This window comes from Lasioglossum baleicum, chromosome 2 (genome assembly GCF_051020765.1).
Source record: "Lasioglossum baleicum chromosome 2, iyLasBale1, whole genome shotgun sequence".
NCBI classification, from domain to species: domain Eukaryota; kingdom Metazoa; phylum Arthropoda; class Insecta; order Hymenoptera; family Halictidae; genus Lasioglossum; species Lasioglossum baleicum.
Window position 1 is genome coordinate 10,235,574 of NC_134930.1, and position 12,972 is coordinate 10,248,545.

At 38.9% G+C, this 12,972-nt stretch overlaps 1 protein-coding gene across 2 annotated transcripts in view; it reads left to right on the forward strand.

Annotated features, from left to right (window-relative positions):
- The window catches only part of Hwt (SH2 domain-containing adapter heavyweight), a 377,169-nt gene that overhangs the window by 149,934 nt on the left and 214,263 nt on the right, over positions 1–12,972 (forward strand). The window lies entirely within an intron of this gene.

The following is a 12,972-nucleotide window of genomic DNA, read 5'->3' on the forward strand; positions in this document are numbered from 1 at the left end:
GAATCCTCGCTTTTCTCCCCAGGAATTAACCTGTGACATGTCCGTGCTCCAAAGTGCACAAAGACCTAGTTTGATTATTATTTTGGTCGCAACCTAAGAACCAGACCGCGGATCTTTATGCAAAATAAAACACAGAAAACATAGAATACTTCTATGATGATTGTGGACCTGTCTGTTTCTCGCTTGCTCCCCTCGAGTTTACCTGAATAGCGTTTCACCTCGGAGCGTGACGCATCAGACTCATTCACTGCCCAGCAGAAAGTCAGCGACGCACATCTGTCTGTTTCTCGCTCGTTCGGTTAAACTCGACTCCCTCGAGTTTATCTGAATAGCGTTTCACCTCGGAGCGTGACGGATCAGACTCATTCACTGCCCAGCAAAAATTGTATACGCGGGTGCGCCTAAAGAAGTTTTCACTTCAAAAATTATTATAAGATTACCTTGCTTTCCAAAAACCAACACATTCAAGTTTTTTTCGTGTTACTTCTTGCATTAAAGGGGTGAAGTCAACCCTTGAAATAATTTCAATATTTCCTTTTTCGCGTGAAATATCTCAAGAACAGCAATTGACATTAAAAAGAAGTTGAAACGAAAACTGCATGATATTATTGTGTCTACATAAACACATAAGTGTGTGCAGAAATCTGTGGTGAGAATGAGAAAGAAACATAATGAGTGAGAGACAAAAATGTATGAATTGAATTTGGTTGTGTGAATTAAAGAAATTATGTGTGCATGAAGAAGTGTTTGTTTGAACGGTTGTTAAGTCGTTGTTTGATCATCGTTAGTCTCCTCTTAGACATTTTACCGTATAAAATGTATATTTATCACAACAATTGAAATATTACATAATCAAGTTACACTATAGAATCATATTTACCATTTTGGTATTTTATAATAGATGATTTCTTACAAAAATGGGTTGATCATCGTTTGTGTTGTATGTAATATGTTACGTTAAATACATGGTTCGTTTATTAATTATCCCATCCACTGCTTTGAACAAAGTGGTCTATCATAATGAGAATTATATAATTGTAAAAAACGTCTCCATCTAATGGTTACATTTACTACAATTATTTTGTGACGCTGATATATCGATGGACACTATTGGCCACTATAATCTTCGTATCGTTGGTGCACAAGAATAGTGACACAACTTTAAAAAAGATTAATCTTAAAAAAGATAGATTTCCCATTTAAAAGTTTCTTGTTTCCTGCAAGGCTTGTCATGATCTTGGATTTTAAAAATTTTCAAATCTTTTTTGAGAATAAACATTAGTGTTCACCCCTTGTATGTCGTTCTTTCGCTTAAAAATATGAGGATTTTGCTATACATTTTTACAATAAACTCAAAATTGGACATTTTTTAGTTGTGTTACTATTTTTATGCACCAACGATATTTTACAATATTTACGGATAACATTGTTACCAGAAGAACACTCAGTTTCGAATTCACGTGGAACGATAGCCATGATATAACGTCGAACGTTGTAATGTGTGACGGATTCCTGTTTCCACTTTGATTACCTGGCCGTCCGCTACTGACAGTTAATTATAGATGAAAAATTGTTGCCGGCTGAAACGCGACCCTTCACGGACTTGCTACGCAGCTTCCATTTTGGTCCCCTTGATATGGTCACCATTGATAATCTCCGCGTGAGATCTGGGATTACGTTTCATGGCTGTACTGCCTTGGTCCCCCGTTGCTTCGAATATTTCACCGACCGTTCTAAAGTGTCCAGTGTTGCTTTAAAATTGCTCGAAGTTGCTCGTGTATTCGCCTTTGTCTTATTTAATAACTTTGATCATCTCTGCTTCAGTATTTATAAACAATATTGTAAGAAAATTGTCAAAATATGAAGTAATTATTATTAGAGTGAATAAAAGATATCTTTTGTTATTTTAACACTTCATCTACCGGTAGCCTATTAAGGTAGGCTTTTCAATAATTGTGCTGCAGCAAATGGAAGCTTAAAAATCCTCTTTCACATAATAATTTCAAAGGAAATGATTGGATTTTGTTATTGAGGGTGAGTTGTGGGTTTATGATTAAAATTTCTGTTGCTATTGAAGAATTCTTTTAAAAAATCCTCAACCATGAACTATATAGACTTTCAACAATCATGGAATAATCACTGGTAGGTAATGTCTTAATAAAACTAAATCAAGTAGGTACTTGATGACTAGACAGCGGATCTTTATGCAAAATAAACATTTTCGACCTGAATTGCAACATACTGAAATGAAATAGAAATTTATTTTTTGCCTAAATATGTTTAATAGGTTAAAAATAGTGTAACAGTATTTATAAATTCATCTAATGTTTTTGCCGGTTTAAATTACACCTAATCATTTTTCTCATAATTGCATAAAATCCGCCAAGAAGATTATTCAGTCGAATTAATTAATTAACAGATGCTTTTTGAGATCCAGGCGAATTTTAAAAAAATGTTCAATATTCCGAAAGAGAAGAGGTCCGTCAGAAATTCGAGCAACCTTGTCGAAATATAGAGTTGCAATGGAATATGTAGTCGTTTAATTCTCAGCTCCGTGACCGAGCACGCAGCTTCCCAGCATAAAGTGTCAATTTAAAATGATCTGAACAATTCGGAAGATATTTATTCGGCCGCCATAAAATGTACATGATGGTTCGCTCGTTAGTATCGCATCGCGCGGCGCGGTTCTCTCTCTTTAATTCCACTTTGAGCTCATTAATCCTATCGTTCTCCATTTGCACACGAAGCTCCGGTATTGATTACGTAGCGGGCCTGTTATTGCAGTTTCAACTTTAATTGTACGAGACCGTGAAATATATTCGATTATCGCTCGCCTGCCGATATTATCGATTCCTGCCGTTAGCCGAAAGGGAACACAATTTAATCGTTTCACTCTATTCTCTCTCACTGGTTTGTTTTGATCTTTATAATATAATCATTGTATTAAACGATTGTTGTTTGTGTTTCCACGTAAGTATCTGAAACATAACAGTCGCAATTAATATTTATCCTAAAATGAATGCACGTAATATTCAACTATAAAGTACGGGTTACAAAGCGATCCCGTTCCCTTTACAATACTATATAAACGCTTTACATTTATTTTTTGATTATAATCTATGTACATAATATTTTTTTTCTTTTTCATACACACACACTATCTCTCTCATCCTTTCCTTGGCCTTCTCTTCCCTCTCTCTCTCTCCTTCGCACCTTCCAATCTGTATTTTCTTTCTCTCCCTATCTAATTTTTTCATCCCCTCCTCTCCTCTTCCGTCCTCAGCTGATATCTCTTTCACCTTCTCTTGTATCCCGAGTTGGGAAAAAATTTTATTCAAATAAAAATTTCGAATTGAGTGGGTTTAAAACCCACTTGGAAAAACTGCACTTTATTCGAAATTTTTATTTAAATAAAATTTTCGCCCAACTCTGCTTGTATCCCTACTTCCCTACCTTCTTCTCCTCTGCACCTTTCCAGCACGTGTGCCCACACCTTCTATTTACACCGTCTTTCCTCTTCCTCATTTAATTCCTTAGCCTGTACCGCGCTATTCTGCTCCATTTTTCTTCTTTCGTTCCTTTTTCATAAATACAGTAAAGCTGCGATAGTTGTCAACGACCGAGTATGCGATAGTTGTCAGGTGCCTACTAACTCCACTGCCGGCCAAGGAAGGACAGCGTATGGGAAAGAAAGAGACGCGGAGAGTCGCAGTCGCTTCGGCCGCGCGCGGTCTCTCTTTACACGCGCTGTCATTCTCTATGTTTTCGGCTCGGCCTATGAAGCACAAACAAGAATTAGAATTTAAAAAAAAGTAAAATTGAAGGGTGCAGAATGGAAAAGAGTAAAATTAAATGGTGCAGAATTAAGAAAATAGTGCCCCGTCTACGATAAATGCAAACGAATCCCTCCGAAGCTTTTGCGTTTATACAGGTTTTACTGTAGTCTGTGGTGTACCCTCCACCCTTACCTCTTTGAGCCATCTGTTACAGCTCGACTCCATTCGCCATTCTCCAGTTCTCTATCGTGGTCCGAATAGTGTCAGAAAATTTCGGCAGTGAACGTCCATGACGACGGTCACTGGGAGACAACGATCGAGGGAGACGTTCAATATGAAATTGAATTTGTTTGGTCGTAGACAACGAGCACCGCCGCGAAACGACGACGCCTGTTTCCATCTCGCGGATTTGCATAAGTGACTTATGGTCAGTGGGTATTACCCCCTTTTGCGCGGGGGTGGCCCGCTCGGATATCTTTGATGTGACGTTCGCGTAGGGATTCAAATGAGGGATGGTCGTTATGAGGCAGGGTGTAGAATATCATACGCGCGTATTTGGTTTCGTGCCACGCGTGCAGGGTTGCAAAGGAGCGTGCTTTCATTACGGCCGCGAATTAACGGCGAAAGTTCAGGAGAGCATGGAAATTACCGCATTATTTGAAAAAACATTGTTCGCAGCAGTCTCGCCGCTCTTTCGCCTTCCACGATTAGGCCATGCGTGTGCGTCGAAAATTGCGGAGGAAGGTAATGTAGACAGTAGACGGGGGATGTTTATGCGGCTGCTCTTTACTTTACCGAACTCAAAATTTGTGCCTTTCTATTGATATATGACGTCGTTTATCTGTTCCTAGAACTATTGTATACATATACATTCGGGGAACCATATCTTCGGGTGTCGATATGTGACGTCATGATACAGAAATGAATACTGTTCCGAGAACCATTGTTTTAAACATTCCAGGGACCATCTCTGCCGGTACTATTACATTAATCTCTGCGATATCTTAGGTTTACAAACAGCGATAGAGCGGCGGCCCTTTGAATCCGCATGACGACAATGACTCACGTTTTGGTATAAAATGTGCCGGCAAGCTCAGGACCATCATCAGTCTAAACCTAACTTCTGAAGAGAGAGCATCTACATAAACACCGTTTAAAAGATATCTGCCTGTTTTCTTTATTATAAAATTATCTTGCTTCCCGAAAAACCAACACTTTCTCCTATAAATTATGATGTATTGGGAGTACAAATTAGTTCGGTCCATTTTCGAAAGATGTCTCTGACTGTTATGAATGTTTCATAGTGACACCTGATTTCGATGTTTTCAGAGAGGTTAGACATCTACCAATAATATTCAGTTTATATCGCTTTTGTTTTCATACAAAACTTTTGTTTTTTACTGTGTTGAATATGTCAAATTTTGTGGTGACTAAGCAGCATTTGCGGGAGGTTTTACTTTTCTGCTTTAATTGGAAGAAAAGTGCTGCTGAAGCGCATCGAATGCTTGTAGAAGTTTATGGTGACAATGCTCCAACTGATAAATCATGTAGGGAATGGTTTCGACGTTTCAAGGATGGTGATTTCAGCGTTTTTTTCGTTTTGCTGTAAGCCCAAACCTTTGACAATTACAACCGCGCTTAAAAAAATTCTCGGACGCAATCTGATATACAACGTAATTACTCATAAAGTGTTACAATCGTAACAAATCTTATTTACATACGAATCGTGTTGAAATGTAAATAATCACCATAAGATATGCAATAAAAAGATACAAAATTGTTGAAAGTATAGTTCATACTTACTTGCAAAACTTTTATACTGGAAAGAAATGTGAACAACTTACTTGAAACGTATAAAAACTGTCTCATAGAATTTTAGCAGCCTGAATGATAAAAAAAATATTAGTACATTGTCCCCCATATATTAAACTATAGCAAGCACCAAAAATTTCACACTTTAGGTAAATTTTTGAAATCAACTATTGGCCAGCTAAATCGCTGAAAGGGACCACTGTGCGACGGATGCAGCACGATTTGGCAGGTCACCGGCTCACTTCTTTCGCAGAAATCGAAAATTGGTTACAAACTTGGATCGCCTCAAAAGACGAGACATTTTTTCGAGACGGAATTCGAAAATTGCCTGAAAGGTGGGAAAAAGTAGTAGCCAGCGATGGACAATACTTTGATTAACCTGTTGATTCATTTTGTTCTGAAATAAATGCACTTTTGACCACAAAAAAACGGACCGAACTAATTTGTACTCCCAATATTTGGTATGTAATCCAGTAGATTTTCACCCGGAGCGGCTGCAGATCGAAGTTTCGATCCTGTAGGATCAATGGTCCAGGAGTTATGCTTGCTTAAAGTTGAGCAATCTGCAGTGGTTTTGACAGGTAAGGTCACCGCCACATTGGTTTGTAGTGGCGGTCGCGCGCCGCTTACCGAGCAGAGTTACTAGGTGGTAGCACAAGCACGCGGTAATGTCGATAATTAATTAGTTGGTTGGTGAATTAGATCGGGGTTTTACGTGTCAAAAACACTGCAGATTGCTCAACTTTAAGCAAGCGTAACTCCTGAATAATTGATCCTACAGGATCGAAACTTCGATCTGCCGCCGCCTGGGTACAAATCTACTGGATTATGTGTCAAATACATCATAATTTATAGGAGAAACGTACAAGTTTTGAGTCCTGTTTAGTAAAGTTTACCCCTTTACGCAAACTAAAAATGTTGTCGAGATCAGGAACACCGAAGGCCTTCCATCAAAATCTGTAAAATGCCACCATGTGTCGATAAACAATGTTTCGCTCTCCCTTGTTTGACCGTGTCACGTTACATCTCCCGATATATACACAGAATCATCGTGATATATCACCGGTCCTCAGACAGTGAAAAACGGGCGCATTTATTACGTTCCCGATATTTCAGCGGCGTTATCTAAATCGCTTAGGGGATCCGAGACTCCTTATTCGAATCACAGACACGCCATTCAGCGATAATTCGCCTCGTCTTATTTTTCTCCGAGTCATTGTCACCTGTTTTAATGGGTCAATGATAGGAGCGCAAGCCTTCCCTCTTCCGCCATTGAATACTACCACTGCTGCGGCAAATGATGCAGACAATTTTTCTTTTGCACAACGATCCGCAGTTCAGTAATTACATTATAGCTGATTGGAACTTGTACGTTGCATTTTCCGAACATTCCTGTATGCAACAAATGCACAAAGACTTGCGCATTCTATTGGTCAACAGGCACGAAAGAACACTTTACCTGGCTCGCATCCCATCGATTATTTTACACTAAACCTACCACCACCGGTCAAAATGACCGGTTCCAGATTTTTTATTCTACAATTATTGAAATAAGAAAAATGATTTCATAAGAAATGATTGTATAGATATCTTTAGTAGAGCACGCTTTACAATAGGAGCCGCACAAAGTCTAAATAAAATCAATCTTGTCATTTTTATAAGGGGACATGTTCCAGTTACTTTTAAGGCTCGGTAGGTTTAGTGTTAAAATCGTGTTATAATAAGTTTTTGATGTTCTCGTTCTTAAATTTTCGCGGAAAATCAATGTGTTTGGCAACAGCGAATAAGTTTATCCTCCACTGCACTTGCAAGTACAGCGTCAGTGTTCGGTGCACAGAAGATAACATCGAACGTGACTGTCTCAGTAGAACGCGGATGCGAGATTAAGCTCGGTTCTGCCTGGTAAGCACAATAGATAAATCGCCACTGAAATCATGAAATTTCCCGTGAACCAGATTCACTTGCGTTCCCTATTTTTTCTGTTCGAGGGCCTGGCCATGTAGGAGATTGCATTATGATCGCGGTGACACTGATACCGAGACAGAAAGATAAAAAAAGGGAGAGGGAGAGAGCGAAAGATTTTAAAAGAGAGAAAGAGGGAGAGAGAGAGAGAGAAACAAGTGTGAATCGTTGACACGCAATCTCGGACGTCCGGAATCGTTTATTCGAATCAATCGTGCGGGGGTTCCACGTTTTGCCGTCACTCGTCCTGTGATCGATACAGGTGATATAGGGGCATTGTGAAGCTTAATCCGCCAACTAGCTTCGTGATTGATTCGTACGTATTCTCGGGTTCTCCTTACTCGAGCGTAATCGATCTTTTCCGCCGTCCCTGCACTCGCCCCCGCCGAGTTTTATTGCGAAGAAGTAATCAGTTATCGCGTTTGCTACCGACTCTGCCGAATAGTCGCTCGATCGCGGAGCAACGAAGTCGAAATTCCGAAATATCGAGGGAATATATCCATTTATTAGGTTGCAAGATAAATTCGTTCCTGTTGCATATACAATCAATGTTCCAATTTCACGCGATTCAGATTCACTGCAAATACGTGTGTATACGTATATGATGTTTGTAAATAAAAATAAATACAAAATAAAATCGTAAATATGTATGATTGTGATTGAATCTACATGTGATAATTTGCTAATGAATGAAAAGAAGATATTGAACACAACCGAACGAATTTCTACGAGATTTGTATGAGACAAAGTTGTATGAAACTGAGGGAAAGAACATATTTCCACAGCTAACAGTTTCATATATATAAATTTATAAAAATCATCTACATAAAGAATTCCTCTGCAATCTTCGGACAGCGAAGACTGGGTCTCTTTTGACCCAGACAGTAGGATAACTGTACCGATTACTGCGGTATCATGGTCAATCGTAGTTTATTTTAATATTATTCCTAATTTATCATTATATAATAAATAATATGACGACTGCGGATCATTATGCAAAATATAAAAGTTCTTTCATTGATTGTGGAAAGCAGGAGTTGATCATTCATCCCTTAACGACTTTGTTATATTAAAAAGAACGATATGATATTCTTAAATTTTTCTAATCTATCACTGTTTTATATATTTTACCCAAGTAATTTCTTTATTAATGCATAAAGATCCGCAGTCTAATGATATGGGTAAGCATTTTATGGAAGAATGATGTTGTTCTGAATACAAAAAAGATTGGTGGAAACTCAAAACCTAATAAAACATTAAAATATATTAAAAAATAAAATCAATAACATTTTTTACGAATTACTGCGGACGTAATAGAGCCATCTAATAATTACTGCGGATTAAAATTCGAAATTTTAGATGAATAAACTTTTTATTAATGTTATTACCGTATCACTAAATACATACATTCTTTAACAAATATTTGAGTAATATTTATTATCTTTAGTTCAAAGCTGTTTTAAATTAAGAGCATTATGAAATTCACAACATTTCACAATTGCATTTACAATGTGAACTCTTTTGTCTTTCTCAATCCTTCTTTCGTTTTATTTCTGTAAGAAGTAGATCTTTTTGTGCACTTCACTTCACTTTATTTTTTATTTTTCTTACTGTTTTTTTTTTATTACTTCTCGATTTAATTTTTGCCATATCTTCTTATTTTATGTATAATACTCTTTATCTAGAAACGTATCCAACCTACTTACGTGTATCGCATAGGTACCAAGCATAAAACATTAGGCTGAAGTGAAATCCGTTTCTCATCGTAGTTTCAATTCACACCACACTATTATGGACATTCCTAGTGATTTTTGAGCCACAGTAATGAACTCCTCCTCCACTTTAATGTACGTAATACTGAGGGCTTAATTCTTTTATTAAAATGCAAGAGAATTTTCTTTTTATATTTTTATTGTATCGAAGTAGGTATCTAAACTAATAATAAAAATTTCCCCAACGCAATTTAAAGCAATACAAGGAATGTACAATCATGTGAACAACGGTACTTTTCGTGATCGAGATAGAAGGAAAATGGTCTTATTTTTACGTCTTTTTATGAAGAATGTTTTTTCTAATCCTGAGATTATAAAAAATTTGAGAATGATTGACAATTTTGTTAGCCTCGCCAACGAGAATACATTTTCATTGAATTGTACAAATTTATTCAGGGCAAAATATTTATGTTTACGTATTTTAATCTGATTGGCGAAAATATGTACGTAGTAATATGTACATTATTTACCCTCTCAAAAGTTTTGCATCGTGCTTGCTTCAGCACGCATAATTACGCCAATACCGAACAATGGTGAGTTCTTCTTCGTGATCCTTGTCGGACGTGGAAACCCGTTGTTCATAGCCGAAACAATTCCCCTGTCGATGGAAAAGGTTTTCCGGTGTGCGAGCATGTGAGTGCTGGCGGGTGCGCGGGTCCCGCAATATGTCGCATAATTCGACCATTCCTCATACCATTCCTCGGAGCCGGCGAACGCTTCGAAAGGAACAAACTTCGAAACATGTGTACGCATGCATGCACGCTTTGCCGTTTCATAAATGCGCGAGGCAGGAGGCCCCGTCGCGCGTCGCCTTCGTCCTCCTCGTCGTAGTCGTCGTCTGCTTTCAAAGACAAAGTCGCGGAGCGCAAACCGATCCAGGAAATATCGGGATTGTATAGGATTTTATTCCACGGCCCGACCGTGGGGATTGTCGAGAACGAAGGAACAGGAGGCGTGTGTGTCCCCTCTTTGTGACTTATCGAGAGAAATATCCGTGGAGTCGGCCTCCCCCTATCCGTCGATGTTTTCGCATCGAGCAGAAATTTTAATGTTTCGTAAGTCCGGATTTGTTCGACGAGGTAGTCATTTACTTCGGCTCCGTTCTCTACTCGGTCGTTCGCTGGCAAGTTTTTCAACGGATTTCTTTAAACCTTCTCGACGCATCGGACGAGACGCCGAACATTTCTGAATATTTCTGATATTGATGAGCATAACATATTGGGGGTCGCAATTATCATACACACTCCAGGCTACAGCTTATAATACTATCCTGTCTTTTTACTTTTTAATTTATTCGAATATTGTTAATATTCAGCTATCAAATGCTTCTACTACTTCGATCACGTTCAACTGTTGATCTTTTCATTGAAAAAATTCGTTCATATACAGGGTATCCAAAAAATGTACTTCCTTGAAACTTGAAAAGAAATCATTAGACTATCTAAACCTGTCTAACAAGTAATAATATTTTTAAGGTCCAGCGCTGCACGGTTATGCTTTAACTTCGGTAATACAATTATCGGTGGTATCTTCAAGCTGTTAATAGTTATAGGTCATTGCTCCGTTTGAACACGAAGATGCCTTGCGAGCGCGTGGGGTAAAGTTCGAACACTCTCTCTCTCTCTCTCTCTTCGAGGCGATCGAACTTGTAAGACTCGAAGTCTCTTGAAAGCGAGTTATCAACGTCCTCTCTGTCCCACAACCTCAAAGACCACAGGCAGACTACTGACAGTCTGGCAGAAAGTGAACCAATCCCGTGACATATCAAAATGATGATCCTACGCTACATTGTGTAATACATTATGCAGAATATTGTCTCCAAATTTGAACAAAATAGGACGCATAACAACGGAGATTTTCGCTTTTCCGAGAGCAGCATTTAGTCAAATTTTAATAAATTAGGTTGGCAACAAAGTTCGCGCGACCTCTACATTTCCTCAAACAAAGTCATTTACTGTAAATCCTCTGTAAACGCAAAAAGGCCGTACACGATAAACGAAATAAAAAATATCCCCTCCACTGTAGTAATTTGATGTCGACTCGGGTATTTCGGTGTGAATCACTACTAATGCGACGCGGAGAATCGCAGTCGTCGGCACAGTTCAAAGGCCCGTGCGATTAATTAACGATGAACGTTTCGGGCGCAAGGAAGTACAGTGTATAGGAAAGAAAGAGACGCGGAAAGTCGCAGTCGCTTCGGGCGCGCACAGACTCTTTACACGCGCTGTCCTTCTCTACGTTCGGCTCGGCCTTTGAAGCTCAAAAAATAGTGTCCCGTCTACGATAAATACCCCCGGAAATCGTCTACGAATACCCCCGGACGCTTTTGCGTTTATAGAGAGGATCTACTGAATATATATTTTTCAAGCACGAGTATTTCATATCAAATTAATCACAAAGTTCGGAGCTTTCCAATAATATTTAAGCAATCATCTTCAAATTCAAATGGAATAGTCACTGAATGAGGTAATAATGATACAATAAAAGAATTACGAAACAGAGGGTCGCGAATTTAGTTGCCAATCTAATATGGTATTTCAGATCTAGAAAAGCTATTTACCAATGAAAATAATATTTCATTTGGTTCCCCCTTCTTAAAAGTCGTCTCGAAATATTGCAAATTGCATAAACTTCTGCAGTCTACTTATTTCCTTAAATGAGGTGTTATATCAGTAAATTTTGGGGGATTATCTTTCAACCAATAAAAATTGTCGTGGCGGTCCTGGACCATGCTTATCCTGCTAAGACTCCTTGTATAACTTGTGTAGTTGCCATGAAGGTTAGCCACGGTTAGAGTTCATCAAGTTTGTGCAATCAGTTTACTCTTCCTTGGCCGTATTTGACAATAAGACGAAGCTTTCGAGGCTCGGTAGAGTATCCTAACACAAATTCACAGGTTCTACAGCGGCGCCCAACAGCAGCGTAGCAAGTGCGAACAATGTTTCTTCTTAAGAATGTCGCGAATGACAAGAGACCCGTCGTTCATCTTTGCGGCGATACACGGGGTCAACAGTTTTTGTCCCGTCCAAATTACCGCGGCTCGACCTGGAAAGACGGAAACTTTCCTGGAGAATTACTGCCTTTCCACGGTTCCTTTCTCCGCTTTCTATGCCCGTAGTTCAGAAGCACTCGACACGCTTTTTCAACGGCAATTTCACCTTGCCTTCAGAAAGAAGGCTTTTGTATTCGGCTGCATGATAATGTTGTCTGCCGTGCGGGGGACCGTCTACGCGCGGACCCCGTACATGTCCGAAACAAGTGTTCAACGGTGAACCGTCACAAATATTTGACGATGCCGCGACGCAACGCGGAAGACGTTATGCGCTTGTGCATGAATAATTTTCCATACATCGGCGACGTGCGTGCGAAAAGCGGATTGCTCGCTGTGTTTCAAACTTTCTGACAATACACAGTGGCTCTGGAAAGTATTTGAACATTGCATTTCCTTTTGCGCAGAACTGTTGATATCTCACCATGGAATAACGTCGCACAGTTGTGGTATTTGGTTCGAAAAGTCGGGAAAAACTATTTTAGCGTTATTTATGAGCTGAAAGTCATAATATAATAGGCTGTTGAATTCATCTGAACGTCAGCTATAACATTATGAAATGGAAAAATGCATTTTGACATTTAAAAAATCGATAAATAAC